Source organism: Staurois parvus, unplaced genomic scaffold, assembly GCF_062004578.1.
Source record: "Staurois parvus isolate SC_StPar_1 unplaced genomic scaffold, SC_StPar_1.0 ptg002695l, whole genome shotgun sequence".
NCBI lineage: Eukaryota > Metazoa > Chordata > Amphibia > Anura > Ranidae > Staurois > Staurois parvus.
In genome coordinates, this window is record NW_028320491.1 from 50070 (window position 1) to 60146 (window position 10077).

General features: G+C 53.7%; 48 non-coding genes and 1 pseudogene across 48 annotated transcripts; all 49 read right to left on the reverse strand.

Moving 5' to 3' along the window:
* Positions 1–6: 6 nt before the first annotated feature.
* LOC149429668 (5S ribosomal RNA) lies at positions 7–125 on the reverse strand. Its single transcript, XR_016310382.1, has one exon. It is a non-coding gene; the product is annotated as a 5S ribosomal RNA (ribosomal RNA).
* Positions 126–212: 87 nt separating this feature from the next.
* Positions 213–331, reverse strand: LOC149429669 (5S ribosomal RNA). Its single transcript, XR_016310425.1, has one exon. It is a non-coding gene; the product is annotated as a 5S ribosomal RNA (ribosomal RNA).
* Positions 332–418: 87 nt separating this feature from the next.
* LOC149429670 (5S ribosomal RNA) lies at positions 419–537 on the reverse strand. The gene has a single exon (XR_016310242.1). It is a non-coding gene; the product is annotated as a 5S ribosomal RNA (ribosomal RNA).
* Positions 538–624: 87 nt separating this feature from the next.
* Positions 625–743, reverse strand: LOC149429671 (5S ribosomal RNA). The gene has a single exon (XR_016310404.1). It is a non-coding gene; the product is annotated as a 5S ribosomal RNA (ribosomal RNA).
* Positions 744–830: 87 nt separating this feature from the next.
* Positions 831–949, reverse strand: LOC149429672 (5S ribosomal RNA). Its single transcript, XR_016310243.1, has one exon. It is a non-coding gene; the product is annotated as a 5S ribosomal RNA (ribosomal RNA).
* An 87-nt stretch (positions 950–1036) lies between these two features.
* On the reverse strand, positions 1037–1155 carry LOC149429673 (5S ribosomal RNA). The gene has a single exon (XR_016310244.1). It is a non-coding gene; the product is annotated as a 5S ribosomal RNA (ribosomal RNA).
* Positions 1156–1242: 87 nt separating this feature from the next.
* LOC149429674 (5S ribosomal RNA) lies at positions 1243–1361 on the reverse strand. Its single transcript, XR_016310245.1, has one exon. It is a non-coding gene; the product is annotated as a 5S ribosomal RNA (ribosomal RNA).
* Positions 1362–1448: 87 nt separating this feature from the next.
* On the reverse strand, positions 1449–1567 carry LOC149429675 (5S ribosomal RNA). The gene has a single exon (XR_016310246.1). It is a non-coding gene; the product is annotated as a 5S ribosomal RNA (ribosomal RNA).
* Positions 1568–1654: 87 nt separating this feature from the next.
* Positions 1655–1773, reverse strand: LOC149429676 (5S ribosomal RNA). The gene has a single exon (XR_016310248.1). It is a non-coding gene; the product is annotated as a 5S ribosomal RNA (ribosomal RNA).
* An 87-nt stretch (positions 1774–1860) lies between these two features.
* LOC149429677 (5S ribosomal RNA) lies at positions 1861–1979 on the reverse strand. Its single transcript, XR_016310249.1, has one exon. It is a non-coding gene; the product is annotated as a 5S ribosomal RNA (ribosomal RNA).
* An 87-nt stretch (positions 1980–2066) lies between these two features.
* Positions 2067–2185, reverse strand: LOC149429678 (5S ribosomal RNA). Its single transcript, XR_016310250.1, has one exon. It is a non-coding gene; the product is annotated as a 5S ribosomal RNA (ribosomal RNA).
* An 87-nt stretch (positions 2186–2272) lies between these two features.
* LOC149429679 (5S ribosomal RNA) lies at positions 2273–2391 on the reverse strand. The gene has a single exon (XR_016310453.1). It is a non-coding gene; the product is annotated as a 5S ribosomal RNA (ribosomal RNA).
* Positions 2392–2478: 87 nt separating this feature from the next.
* LOC149429680 (5S ribosomal RNA) lies at positions 2479–2597 on the reverse strand. Its single transcript, XR_016310251.1, has one exon. It is a non-coding gene; the product is annotated as a 5S ribosomal RNA (ribosomal RNA).
* Positions 2598–2684: 87 nt separating this feature from the next.
* On the reverse strand, positions 2685–2803 carry LOC149429681 (5S ribosomal RNA). The gene has a single exon (XR_016310252.1). It is a non-coding gene; the product is annotated as a 5S ribosomal RNA (ribosomal RNA).
* An 87-nt stretch (positions 2804–2890) lies between these two features.
* Positions 2891–3009, reverse strand: LOC149429682 (5S ribosomal RNA). The gene has a single exon (XR_016310441.1). It is a non-coding gene; the product is annotated as a 5S ribosomal RNA (ribosomal RNA).
* Positions 3010–3096: 87 nt separating this feature from the next.
* Positions 3097–3215, reverse strand: LOC149429683 (5S ribosomal RNA). Its single transcript, XR_016310253.1, has one exon. It is a non-coding gene; the product is annotated as a 5S ribosomal RNA (ribosomal RNA).
* An 87-nt stretch (positions 3216–3302) lies between these two features.
* On the reverse strand, positions 3303–3421 carry LOC149429684 (5S ribosomal RNA). The gene has a single exon (XR_016310254.1). It is a non-coding gene; the product is annotated as a 5S ribosomal RNA (ribosomal RNA).
* Positions 3422–3508: 87 nt separating this feature from the next.
* On the reverse strand, positions 3509–3627 carry LOC149429685 (5S ribosomal RNA). The gene has a single exon (XR_016310301.1). It is a non-coding gene; the product is annotated as a 5S ribosomal RNA (ribosomal RNA).
* An 87-nt stretch (positions 3628–3714) lies between these two features.
* Positions 3715–3833, reverse strand: LOC149429686 (5S ribosomal RNA). The gene has a single exon (XR_016310337.1). It is a non-coding gene; the product is annotated as a 5S ribosomal RNA (ribosomal RNA).
* Positions 3834–3920: 87 nt separating this feature from the next.
* On the reverse strand, positions 3921–4039 carry LOC149429687 (5S ribosomal RNA). Its single transcript, XR_016310255.1, has one exon. It is a non-coding gene; the product is annotated as a 5S ribosomal RNA (ribosomal RNA).
* An 87-nt stretch (positions 4040–4126) lies between these two features.
* Positions 4127–4245, reverse strand: LOC149429688 (5S ribosomal RNA). The gene has a single exon (XR_016310426.1). It is a non-coding gene; the product is annotated as a 5S ribosomal RNA (ribosomal RNA).
* An 87-nt stretch (positions 4246–4332) lies between these two features.
* Positions 4333–4451, reverse strand: LOC149429689 (5S ribosomal RNA). The gene has a single exon (XR_016310355.1). It is a non-coding gene; the product is annotated as a 5S ribosomal RNA (ribosomal RNA).
* Positions 4452–4538: 87 nt separating this feature from the next.
* On the reverse strand, positions 4539–4657 carry LOC149429690 (5S ribosomal RNA). The gene has a single exon (XR_016310256.1). It is a non-coding gene; the product is annotated as a 5S ribosomal RNA (ribosomal RNA).
* An 87-nt stretch (positions 4658–4744) lies between these two features.
* On the reverse strand, positions 4745–4863 carry LOC149429691 (5S ribosomal RNA). Its single transcript, XR_016310257.1, has one exon. It is a non-coding gene; the product is annotated as a 5S ribosomal RNA (ribosomal RNA).
* Positions 4864–4950: 87 nt separating this feature from the next.
* Positions 4951–5069, reverse strand: LOC149429692 (5S ribosomal RNA). The gene has a single exon (XR_016310259.1). It is a non-coding gene; the product is annotated as a 5S ribosomal RNA (ribosomal RNA).
* Positions 5070–5156: 87 nt separating this feature from the next.
* Positions 5157–5275, reverse strand: LOC149429693 (5S ribosomal RNA). The gene has a single exon (XR_016310338.1). It is a non-coding gene; the product is annotated as a 5S ribosomal RNA (ribosomal RNA).
* An 87-nt stretch (positions 5276–5362) lies between these two features.
* Positions 5363–5481, reverse strand: LOC149429694 (5S ribosomal RNA). Its single transcript, XR_016310260.1, has one exon. It is a non-coding gene; the product is annotated as a 5S ribosomal RNA (ribosomal RNA).
* An 87-nt stretch (positions 5482–5568) lies between these two features.
* On the reverse strand, positions 5569–5687 carry LOC149429695 (5S ribosomal RNA). Its single transcript, XR_016310261.1, has one exon. It is a non-coding gene; the product is annotated as a 5S ribosomal RNA (ribosomal RNA).
* An 87-nt stretch (positions 5688–5774) lies between these two features.
* Positions 5775–5893, reverse strand: LOC149429696 (5S ribosomal RNA). The gene has a single exon (XR_016310262.1). It is a non-coding gene; the product is annotated as a 5S ribosomal RNA (ribosomal RNA).
* An 87-nt stretch (positions 5894–5980) lies between these two features.
* On the reverse strand, positions 5981–6099 carry LOC149429697 (5S ribosomal RNA). The gene has a single exon (XR_016310263.1). It is a non-coding gene; the product is annotated as a 5S ribosomal RNA (ribosomal RNA).
* An 87-nt stretch (positions 6100–6186) lies between these two features.
* LOC149429698 (5S ribosomal RNA) lies at positions 6187–6305 on the reverse strand. Its single transcript, XR_016310315.1, has one exon. It is a non-coding gene; the product is annotated as a 5S ribosomal RNA (ribosomal RNA).
* Positions 6306–6392: 87 nt separating this feature from the next.
* LOC149429699 (5S ribosomal RNA) lies at positions 6393–6511 on the reverse strand. The gene has a single exon (XR_016310264.1). It is a non-coding gene; the product is annotated as a 5S ribosomal RNA (ribosomal RNA).
* An 87-nt stretch (positions 6512–6598) lies between these two features.
* LOC149429700 (5S ribosomal RNA) lies at positions 6599–6717 on the reverse strand. The gene has a single exon (XR_016310354.1). It is a non-coding gene; the product is annotated as a 5S ribosomal RNA (ribosomal RNA).
* An 87-nt stretch (positions 6718–6804) lies between these two features.
* On the reverse strand, positions 6805–6923 carry LOC149429701 (5S ribosomal RNA). The gene has a single exon (XR_016310405.1). It is a non-coding gene; the product is annotated as a 5S ribosomal RNA (ribosomal RNA).
* An 87-nt stretch (positions 6924–7010) lies between these two features.
* On the reverse strand, positions 7011–7129 carry LOC149429702 (5S ribosomal RNA). The gene has a single exon (XR_016310265.1). It is a non-coding gene; the product is annotated as a 5S ribosomal RNA (ribosomal RNA).
* An 87-nt stretch (positions 7130–7216) lies between these two features.
* LOC149429703 (5S ribosomal RNA) lies at positions 7217–7335 on the reverse strand. The gene has a single exon (XR_016310266.1). It is a non-coding gene; the product is annotated as a 5S ribosomal RNA (ribosomal RNA).
* Positions 7336–7422: 87 nt separating this feature from the next.
* On the reverse strand, positions 7423–7541 carry LOC149429704 (5S ribosomal RNA). Its single transcript, XR_016310316.1, has one exon. It is a non-coding gene; the product is annotated as a 5S ribosomal RNA (ribosomal RNA).
* An 87-nt stretch (positions 7542–7628) lies between these two features.
* On the reverse strand, positions 7629–7747 carry LOC149429705 (5S ribosomal RNA). Its single transcript, XR_016310267.1, has one exon. It is a non-coding gene; the product is annotated as a 5S ribosomal RNA (ribosomal RNA).
* An 87-nt stretch (positions 7748–7834) lies between these two features.
* On the reverse strand, positions 7835–7953 carry LOC149429706 (5S ribosomal RNA). Its single transcript, XR_016310268.1, has one exon. It is a non-coding gene; the product is annotated as a 5S ribosomal RNA (ribosomal RNA).
* An 87-nt stretch (positions 7954–8040) lies between these two features.
* Positions 8041–8159, reverse strand: LOC149429707 (5S ribosomal RNA). The gene has a single exon (XR_016310462.1). It is a non-coding gene; the product is annotated as a 5S ribosomal RNA (ribosomal RNA).
* Positions 8160–8246: 87 nt separating this feature from the next.
* On the reverse strand, positions 8247–8365 carry LOC149429708 (5S ribosomal RNA). Its single transcript, XR_016310099.1, has one exon. It is a non-coding gene; the product is annotated as a 5S ribosomal RNA (ribosomal RNA).
* An 87-nt stretch (positions 8366–8452) lies between these two features.
* LOC149429709 (5S ribosomal RNA) lies at positions 8453–8571 on the reverse strand. Its single transcript, XR_016310270.1, has one exon. It is a non-coding gene; the product is annotated as a 5S ribosomal RNA (ribosomal RNA).
* Positions 8572–8658: 87 nt separating this feature from the next.
* Positions 8659–8777, reverse strand: LOC149429710 (5S ribosomal RNA). The gene has a single exon (XR_016310406.1). It is a non-coding gene; the product is annotated as a 5S ribosomal RNA (ribosomal RNA).
* An 87-nt stretch (positions 8778–8864) lies between these two features.
* On the reverse strand, positions 8865–8983 carry LOC149429711 (5S ribosomal RNA). The gene has a single exon (XR_016310435.1). It is a non-coding gene; the product is annotated as a 5S ribosomal RNA (ribosomal RNA).
* An 87-nt stretch (positions 8984–9070) lies between these two features.
* LOC149429712 (5S ribosomal RNA) lies at positions 9071–9189 on the reverse strand. Its single transcript, XR_016310271.1, has one exon. It is a non-coding gene; the product is annotated as a 5S ribosomal RNA (ribosomal RNA).
* Positions 9190–9276: 87 nt separating this feature from the next.
* LOC149429713 (5S ribosomal RNA) lies at positions 9277–9395 on the reverse strand. Its single transcript, XR_016310331.1, has one exon. It is a non-coding gene; the product is annotated as a 5S ribosomal RNA (ribosomal RNA).
* Positions 9396–9482: 87 nt separating this feature from the next.
* Positions 9483–9601, reverse strand: LOC149429714 (5S ribosomal RNA). Its single transcript, XR_016310272.1, has one exon. It is a non-coding gene; the product is annotated as a 5S ribosomal RNA (ribosomal RNA).
* An 87-nt stretch (positions 9602–9688) lies between these two features.
* Positions 9689–9807, reverse strand: LOC149429715 (5S ribosomal RNA). The gene has a single exon (XR_016310332.1). It is a non-coding gene; the product is annotated as a 5S ribosomal RNA (ribosomal RNA).
* An 87-nt stretch (positions 9808–9894) lies between these two features.
* On the reverse strand, positions 9895–10013 carry LOC149429716 (5S ribosomal RNA; annotated as a pseudogene).
* Positions 10014–10077: the final 64 nt, after the last annotated feature.

A 10077-nucleotide genomic window follows, 5' to 3' on the forward strand; every position in this document is an offset into this window, starting at 1 on the left:
GACAAAAGCCTACAGCACCTGGTATTCCCAGGCGGTCTCCCATCCAGGTACTAACCAGGCCCTACGCTGCTTAGCTTCCGAGATCAGACGAGATCGGGCGCATTCAGAGTGATGTGGCCGCAAGCGCTTCTCTTTGGAGCCCTCAATCTACTTCAATTGGTGCTTGGCAAGCTGGCCATTTGAGCCGAAAAAGAAGCCGAGCAAAAGACAAAAGCCTACAGCACCTGGTATTCCCAGGCGGTCTCCCATCCAGGTACTAACCAGGCCCTACGCTGCTTAGCTTCCGAGATCAGACGAGATTGGGCGCATTCAGAGTGATGTGGCCGTAGGCGCTTCTCTTTGGAGCCCTCAATCTACTTCAATTGGTGCTTGGCAAGCTGGCCATTTGAGCCGAAAAAGAAGCCGAGCAAAAGACAAAAGCCTACAGCACCTGGTATTCCCAGGCGGTCTCCCATCCAGGTACTAACCAGGCCCTACGCTGCTTAGCTTCCGAGATCAGACGAGATCGGGCGCATTCAGAGTGATGTGGCCGTAGGCGCTTCTCTTTGGAGCCCTCAATCTACTTCAATTGGTGCTTGGCAAGCTGGCCATTTGAGCCGAAAAAGAAGCCGAGCAAAAGACAAAAGCCTACAGCACCTGGTATTCCCAGGCGGTCTCCCATCCAGGTACTAACCAGGCCCTACGCTGCTTAGTTTCCGAGATCAGACGAGATCGGGCGCATTCAGAGTGATGTGGCCGTAGGCGCTTCTCTTTGGAGCCCTCAATCTACTTCAATTGGTGCTTGGCAAGCTGGCCATTTGAGCCGAAAAAGAAGCCGAGCAAAAGACAAAAGCCTACAGCACCTGGTATTCCCAGGCGGTCTCCCATCCAGGTACTAACCAGGCCCTACGCTGCTTAGCTTCCGAGATCAGACGAGATCGGGCGCATTCAGAGTGATGTGGCCGTAGGCGCTTCTCTTTGGAGCCCTCAATCTACTTCAATTGGTGCTTGGCAAGCTGGCCATTTGAGCCAAAAAAGAAGCCGAGCAAAAGACAAAAGCCTACAGCACCTGGTATTCCCAGGCGGTCTCCCATCCAGGTACTAACCAGGCCCTACGCTGCTTAGCTTCCGAGATCAGACGAGATCGGGCGCATTCAGAGTGATGTGGCCGTAGGCGCTTCTCTTTGGAGCCCTCAATCTACTTCAATTGGTGCTTGGCAAGCTGGCCATTTGAGCCGAAAAAGAAGCCGAGCAAAAGACAAAAGCCTACAGCACCTGGTATTCCCAGGCGGTCTCCCATCCAGGTACTAACCAGGCCCTACGCTGCTTAGCTTCCGAGATCAGACGAGATCGGGCGCATTCAGAGTGATGTGGCCGTAGGCGCTTCTCTTTGGAGCCCTCAATCTACTTCAATTGGTGCTTGGCAAGCTGGCCATTTGAGCCGAAAAAGAAGCCGAGCAAAAGACAAAAGCCTACAGCACCTGGTATTCCCAGGCGGTCTCCCATCCAGGTACTAACCAGGCCCTACGCTGCTTAGCTTCCGAGATCAGACGAGATCGGGCGCATTCAGAGTGATGTGGCCGTAGGCGCTTCTCTTTGGAGCCCTCAATCTACTTCAATTGGTGCTTGGCAAGCTGGCCATTTGAGCCGAAAAAGAAGCCGAGCAAAAGACAAAAGCCTACAGCACCTGGTATTCCCAGGCGGTCTCCCATCCAGGTACTAACCAGGCCCTACGCTGCTTAGCTTCCGAGATCAGACGAGATCGGGCGCATTCAGAGTGATGTGGCCGTAGGCGCTTCTCTTTGGAGCCCTCAATCTACTTCAATTGGTGCTTGGCAAGCTGGCCATTTGAGCCGAAAAAGAAGCCGAGCAAAAGACAAAAGCCTACAGCACCTGGTATTCCCAGGCGGTCTCCCATCCAGGTACTAACCAGGCCCTACGCTGCTTAGCTTCCGAGATCAGACGAGATCGGGCGCATTCAGAGTGATGTGGCCGTAGGCGCTTCTCTTTGGAGCCCTCAATCTACTTCAATTGGTGCTTGGCAAGCTGGCCATTTGAGCCGAAAAAGAAGCCGAGCAAAAGACAAAAGCCTACAGCACCTGGTATTCCCAGGCGGTCTCCCATCCAGGTACTAACCAGGCCCTACGCTGCTTAGCTTCCGAGATCAGACGAGATCGGGCGCATTCAGAGTGATGTGGCCGTAGGCGCTTCTCTTTGGAGCCCTCAATCTACTTCAATTGGTGCTTGGCAAGCTGGCCATTTGAGCCGAAAAAGAAGCCGAGCAAAAGACAAAAGCCTACAGCACCTGGTATTCCCAGGCAGTCTCCCATCCAGGTACTAACCAGGCCCTACGCTGCTTAGCTTCTGAGATCAGACGAGATCGGGCGCATTCAGAGTGATGTGGCCGTAGGCGCTTCTCTTTGGAGCCCTCAATCTACTTCAATTGGTGCTTGGCAAGCTGGCCATTTGAGCCGAAAAAGAAGCCGAGCAAAAGACAAAAGCCTACAGCACCTGGTATTCCCAGGCGGTCTCCCATCCAGGTACTAACCAGGCCCTACGCTGCTTAGCTTCCGAGATCAGACGAGATCGGGCGCATTCAGAGTGATGTGGCCGTAGGCGCTTCTCTTTGGAGCCCTCAATCTACTTCAATTGGTGCTTGGCAAGCTGGCCATTTGAGCCGAAAAAGAAGCCGAGCAAAAGACAAAAGCCTACAGCACCTGGTATTCCCAGGCGGTCTCCCATCCAGGTACTAACCAGGCCCTACGCTGCTTAGCTTCCGAGATCAGACGAGATCGGGCGCATTCAGAGTGATGTGGCCGTAGGCGCTTCTCTTTGGAGCCCTCAATCTACTTCAATTGGTGCTTGGCAAGCTGGCCATTTGAGCCGAAAAAGAAGCCGAGCAAAAGACAAAAGCCTACAGCACCTGGTATTCCCAGGCGGTCTCCCATCCAGGTACTAACCAGGCCCTACGCTGCTTTGCTTCCGAGATCAGACAAGATCGGGCGCATTCAGAGTGATGTGGCCGTAGGCGCTTCTCTTTGGAGCCCTCAATCTACTTCAATTGGTGCTTGGCAAGCTGGCCATTTGAGCCGAAAAAGAAGCCGAGCAAAAGACAAAAGCCTACAGCACCTGGTATTCCCAGGCGGTCTCCCATCCAGGTACTAACCAGGCCCTACGCTGCTTAGCTTCCGAGATCAGACGAGATCGGGCGCATTCAGAGTGATGTGGCCGTAGGCGCTTCTCTTTGGAGCCCTCAATCTACTTCAATTGGTGCTTGGCAAGCTGGCCATTTGAGCCGAAAAAGAAGCCGAGCAAAAGACAAAAGCCTACAGCACCTGGTATTCCCAGGCGGTCTCCCATCCAGGTACTAACCAGGCCCTACGCTGCTTAGCTTCCGAGATCAGACGAGATCGGGCGCATTCAGAGTGATGTGGCCGTAGGCGCTTCTCTTTGGAGCCCTCAATCTACTTCAATTGGTGCTTGGCAAGCTGGCCATTTGAGCCGAAAAAGAAGCCGAGCAAAAGACAAAAGCCTACAGCACCTGGTATTCCCAGGCGGTCTCCCATCCAGGTACTAACCAGGCCCTACGCTGCTTAGCTTCCGAGATCAGACGAGATCGGGCGCATTCAGAGTGATGTGGCTGTAGGCGCTTCTCTTTGGAGCCCTCAATCTACTTCAATTGGTGCTTGGCAAGCTGGCCATTTGAGCCGAAAAAGAAGCCGAGCAAAAGACAAAAGCCTACAGCACCTGGTATTCCCAGGCGGTCTCCCATCCAGGTACTAACCAGGCCCTACGCTGCTTAGCTTCCGAGATCAGACGAGATCAGGCGCATTCAGAGTGATGTGGCCGTAGGCGCTTCTCTTTGGAGCCCTCAATCTACTTCAATTGGTGCTTGGCAAGCTGGCCATTTGAGCCGAAAAAGAAGCCGAGCAAAAGACAAAAGCCTACAGCACCTGGTATTCCCAGGCGGTCTCCCATCCAGGTACTAACCAGGCCCTACGCTGCTTAGCTTCCGAGATCAGACGAGATCGGGCGCATTCAGAGTGATGTGGCCGTAGGCGCTTCTCTTTGGAGCCCTCAATCTACTTCAATTGGTGCTTGGCAAGCTGGCCATTTGAGCCGAAAAAGAAGCCGAGCAAAAGACAAAAGCCTACAGCACCTGGTATTCCCAGGCGGTCTCCCATCCAGGTACTAACCAGGCCCTACGCTGCTTAGCTTCCGAGATCAGACGAGATTGGGCGCATTCAGAGTGATGTGGCCGTAGGCGCTTCTCTTTGGAGCCCTCAATCTACTTCAATTGGTGCTTGGCAAGCTGGCCATTTGAGCCGAAAAAGAAGCCGAGCAAAAGACAAAAGCCTACAGCACCTGGTATTCCCAGGCGGTCTCCCATCCAGGTACTAACCAGGCCCTACGCTGCTTAGCTTCCAAGATCAGACGAGATCGGGCGCATTCAGAGTGATGTGGCCGTAGGCGCTTCTCTTTGGAGCCCTCAATCTACTTCAATTGGTGCTTGGCAAGCTGGCCATTTGAGCCGAAAAAGAAGCCGAGCAAAAGACAAAAGCCTACAGCACCTGGTATTCCCAGGCGGTCTCCCATCCAGGTACTAACCAGGCCCTACGCTGCTTAGCTTCCGAGATCAGACGAGATCGGGCGCATTCAGAGTGATGTGGCCGTAGGCGCTTCTCTTTGGAGCCCTCAATCTACTTCAATTGGTGCTTGGCAAGCTGGCCATTTGAGCCGAAAAAGAAGCCGAGCAAAAGACAAAAGCCTACAGCACCTGGTATTCCCAGGCGGTCTCCCATCCAGGTACTAACCAGGCCCTACGCTGCTTAGCTTCCGAGATCAGACGAGATCGGGCGCATTCAGAGTGATGTGGCCGTAGGCGCTTCTCTTTGGAGCCCTCAATCTACTTCAATTGGTGCTTGGCAAGCTGGCCATTTGAGCCGAAAAAGAAGCCGAGCAAAAGACAAAAGCCTACAGCACCTGGTATTCCCAGGCGGTCTCCCATCCAGGTACTAACCAGGCCCTACGCTGCTTAGCTTCCGAGATCAGACGAGATCGGGCGCATTCAGAGTGATGTGGCCGTAGGCGCTTCTCTTTGGAGCCCTCAATCTACTTCAATTGGTGCTTGGCAAGCTGGCCATTTGAGCCGAAAAAGAAGCCGAGCAAAAGACAAAAGCCTACAGCACCTGGTATTCCCAGGCGGTCTACCATCCAGGTACTAACCAGGCCCTACGCTGCTTAGCTTCCGAGATCAGACGAGATCGGGCGCATTCAGAGTGATGTGGCCGTAGGCGCTTCTCTTTGGAGCCCTCAATCTACTTCAATTGGTGCTTGGCAAGCTGGCCATTTGAGCCGAAAAAGAAGCCGAGCAAAAGACAAAAGCCTACAGCACCTGGTATTCCCAGGCGGTCTCCCATCCAGGTACTAACCAGGCCCTACGCTGCTTAGCTTCCGAGATCAGACGAGATCGGGCGCATTCAGAGTGATGTGGCCGTAGGCGCTTCTCTTTGGAGCCCTCAATCTACTTCAATTGGTGCTTGGCAAGCTGGCCATTTGAGCCGAAAAAGAAGCCGAGCAAAAGACAAAAGCCTACAGCACCTGGTATTCCCAGGCGGTCTCCCATCCAGGTACTAACCAGGCCCTACGCTGCTTAGCTTCCGAGATCAGACGAGATCGGGCGCATTCAGAGTGATGTGGCCGTAGGCGCTTCTCTTTGGAGCCCTCAATCTACTTCAATTGGTGCTTGGCAAGCTGGCCATTTGAGCCGAAAAAGAAGCCGAGCAAAAGACAAAAGCCTACAGCACCTGGTATTCCCAGGCGGTCTCCCATCCAGGTACTAACCAGGCCCTACGCTGCTTAGCTTCCGAGATCAGACGAGATCGGGCGCATTCAGAGTGATGTGGCCGTAGGCGCTTCTCTTTGGAGCCCTCAATCTACTTCAATTGGTGCTTGGCAAGCTGGCCATTTGAGCCGAAAAAGAAGCCGAGCAAAAGACAAAAGCCTACAGCACCTGGTATTCCCAGGCGGTCTCCCATCCAGGTACTAACCAGGCCCTACGCTGCTTAGCTTCCGAGATCAGACGAGATCGGGCGCATTCAGAGTGATGTGGCCGTAGGCGCTTCTCTTTGGAGCCCTCAATCTACTTCAATTGGTGCTTGGCAAGCTGGCCATTTGAGCCGAAAAAGAAGCCGAGCAAAAGACAAAAGCCTACAGCACCTGGTATTCCCAGGCGGTCTCCCATCCAGGTACTAACCAGGCCCTACGCTGCTTAGCTTCCGAGATCAGACGAGATCGGGCGCATTCAGAGTGATGTGACCGTAGGCGCTTCTCTTTGGAGCCCTCAATCTACTTCAATTGGTGCTTGGCAAGCTGGCCATTTGAGCCGAAAAAGAAGCCGAGCAAAAGACAAAAGCCTACAGCACCTGGTATTCCCAGGCGGTCTCCCATCCAGGTACTAACCAGGCCCTACGCTGCTTAGCTTCCGAGATCAGACGAGATCGGGCGCATTCAGAGTGATGTGGCCGTAGGCGCTTCTCTTTGGAGCCCTCAATCTACTTCAATTGGTGCTTGGCAAGCTGGCCATTTGAGCCGAAAAAGAAGCCGAGCAAAAGACAAAAGCCTACAGCACCTGGTATTCCCAGGCGGTCTCCCATCCAGGTACTAACCAGGCCCTACGCTGCTTAGCCTCCGAGATCAGACGAGATCGGGCGCATTCAGAGTGATGTGGCCGTAGGCGCTTCTCTTTGGAGCCCTCAATCTACTTCAATTGGTGCTTGGCAAGCTGGCCATTTGAGCCGAAAAAGAAGCCGAGCAAAAGACAAAAGCCTACAGCACCTGGTATGCCCAGGCGGTCTCCCATCCAGGTACTAACCAGGCCCTACGCTGCTTAGCTTCCGAGATCAGACGAGATCGGGCGCATTCAGAGTGATGTGGCCGTAGGCGCTTCTCTTTGGAGCCCTCAATCTACTTCAATTGGTGCTTGGCAAGCTGGCCATTTGAGCCGAAAAAGAAGCCGAGCAAAAGACAAAAGCCTACAGCACCTGGTATTCCCAGGCGGTCTCCCATCCAGGTACTAACCAGGCCCTACGCTGCTTAGCTTCCGAGATCAGACGAGATCGGGCGCATTCAGAGTGATGTGGCCGTAGGCGCTTCTCTTTGGAGCCCTCAATCTACTTCAATTGGTGCTTGGCAAGCTGGCCATTTGAGCCGAAAAAGAAGCCGAGCAAAAGACAAAAGCCTACAGCACCTGGTATTCCCAGGCGGTCTCCCATCCAGGTACTAACCAGGCCCTACGCTGCTTAGCTTCCGAGATCAGACGAGATCGGGCGCATTCAGAGTGATGTGGCCGTAGGCGCTTCTCTTTGGAGCCCTCAATCTACTTCAATTGGTGCTTGGCAAGCTGGCCATTTGAGCCGAAAAAGAAGCCGAGCAAAAGACAAAAGCCTACAGCACCTGGTATTCCCAGGCGGTCTCCCATCCAGCTACTAACCAGGCCCTACGCTGCTTAGCTTCCGAGATCAGATGAGATCGGGCGCATTCAGAGTGATGTGGCCGTAGGCGCTTCTCTTTGGAGCCCTCAATCTACTTCAATTGGTGCTTGGCAAGCTGGCCATTTGAGCCGAAAAAGAAGCCGAGCAAAAGACAAAAGCCTACAGCACCTGGTATTCCCAGGCGGTCTCCCATCCAGGTACTAACCAGGCCCTACGCTGCTTAGCTTCCGAGATCAGACGAGATCGGGCGCATTCAGAGTGATGTGGCCGTAGGCGCTTCTCTTTGGAGCCCTCAATCTACTTCAATTGGTGCTTGGCAAGCTGGCCATTTGAGCCGAAAAAGAAGCCGAGCAAAAGACAAAAGCCTACAGCACCTGGTATTCCCAGGCGGTCTCCCATCCAGGTACTAACCAGGCCCTACGCTGCTTAGCTTCCGAGATCAGACGAGATCGGGCGCATTCAGAGTGATGTGGCCGTAGGCGCTTCTCTTTGGAGCCCTCAATCTACTTCAATTGGTGCTTGGCAAGCTGGCCATTTGAGCCGAAAAAGAAGCCGAGCAAAAGACAAAAGCCTACAGCACCTGGTATTCCCAGGCGGTCTCCTATCAAGGTACTAACCAGGCCCTACGCTGCTTAGCTTCCAAGATCAGACGAGATCGGGCGCATTCAGAGTGATGTGGCCGTAGGCGCTTCTCTTTGGAGCCCTCAATCTACTTCAATTGGTGCTTGGCAAGCTGGCCATTTGAGCCGAAAAAGAAGCCGAGCAAAAGACAAAAGCCTACAGCACCTGGTATTCCCAGGCGGTCTCCCATCCAGGTACTAACCAGGCCCTACGCTGCTTAGCTTCCGAGATCAGATGAGATCGGGCGCATTCAGAGTGATGTGGCCGTAGGCGCTTCTCTTTGGAGCCCTCAATCTACTTCAATTGGTGCTTGGCAAGCTGGCCATTTGAGCCGAAAAAGAAGCCGAGCAAAAGACAAAAGCCTACAGCACCTGGTATTCCCAGGCGGTCTCCCATCCAGGTACTAACCAGGCCCTACGCTGCTTAGCTTCCGAGATCAGACGAGATCGGGCGCATTCAGAGTGATGTGGCCGTAGGCGCTTCTCTTTGGAGCCCTCAATCTACTTCAATTGGTGCTTGGCAAGCTGGCCATTTGAGCCGAAAAAGAAGCCGAGCAAAAGACAAAAGCCTACAGCACCTGGTATGCCCAGGCGGTCTCCCATCCAGGTACTAACCAGGCCCTACGCTGCTTAGCTTCCGAGATCAGACGAGATCGGGCGCATTCAGAGTGATGTGGCCGTAGGCGCTTCTCTTTGGAGCCCTCAATCTACTTCAATTGGTGCTTGGCAAGCTGGCCATTTGAGCCGAAAAAGAAGCCGAGCAAAAGACAAAAGCCTAAAGCACCTGGTATTCCCAGGCGGTCTCCCATCCAGGTACTAACCAGGCCCTACGCTGCTTAGCTTCCGAGATCAGACGAGATCGGGCGCATTCAGAGTGATGTGGCCGTAGGCGCTTCTCTTTGGAGCCCTCAATCTACTTCAATTGGTGCTTGGCAAGCTGGCCATTTGAGCCGAAAAAGAAGCCGAGCAAAAGACAAAAGCCTACAGCACCTGGTATTCCCAGGCGGTCTCCCATCCAGGTACTAACCAGGCCCTACGCTGCTTAGCTTCCGAGATCAGACGAGATCGGGCGCATTCAGAGTGATGTGGCCGTAGGCGCTTCTCTTTGGAGCCCTCAATCTACTTCAATTGGTGCTTGGCAAGCTGGCCATTTGAGCCGAAAAAGAAGCCGAGCAAAAGACAAAAGCCTACAGCACCTGGTATTCCCAGGCGGTCTCCCATCCAGCTACTAACCAGGCCCTACGCTGCTTAGCTTCCGAGATCAGACGAGATCGGGCGCATTCAGAGTGATGTGGCCGTAGGCGCTTCTCTTTGGAGCCCTCAATCTACTTCAATTGGTGCTTGGCAAGCTGGCCATTTGAGCCGAAAAAGAAGCCGAGCAAAAGACAAAAGCCTACAGCACCTGGTATTCCCAGGCGGTCTCCCATCCAGGTACTAACCAGGCCCTACGCTGCTTAGCTTCCGAGATCAGACGAGATCGGGCGCATTCAGAGTGATGTGGCCGTAGGCGCTTCTCTTTGGAGCCCTCAATCTACTTCAATTGGTGCTTGGCAAGCTGGCCATTTGAGCCGAAAAAGAAGCCGAGCAAAAGACAAAAGCCTACAGCACCTGGTATTCCCAGGCGGTCTCCCATCCAGCTACTAACCAGGCCCTACGCTGCTTAGCTTCCGAGATCAGACGAGATCGGGCGCATTCAGAGTGATGTGGCCGTAGGCGCTTCTCTTTGGAGCCCTCAATCTACTTCAATTGGTGCTTGGCAAGCTGGCCATTTGAGCCGAAAAAGAAGCCGAGCAAAAGACAAAAGCCTACAGCACCTGGTATTCCCAGGCGGTCTCCCATCCAGGTACTAACCAGGCCCTACGCTGCTTAGCTTCCAAGATTAGACGAGATCGGGCGCATTCAGAGTGATGTGGCCATAGGCGCTTCTCTTTGGAGCCCTCAATCTACTTCAATTGGTGCTTGGCAAGCTGGCCATTTGAGCCGAA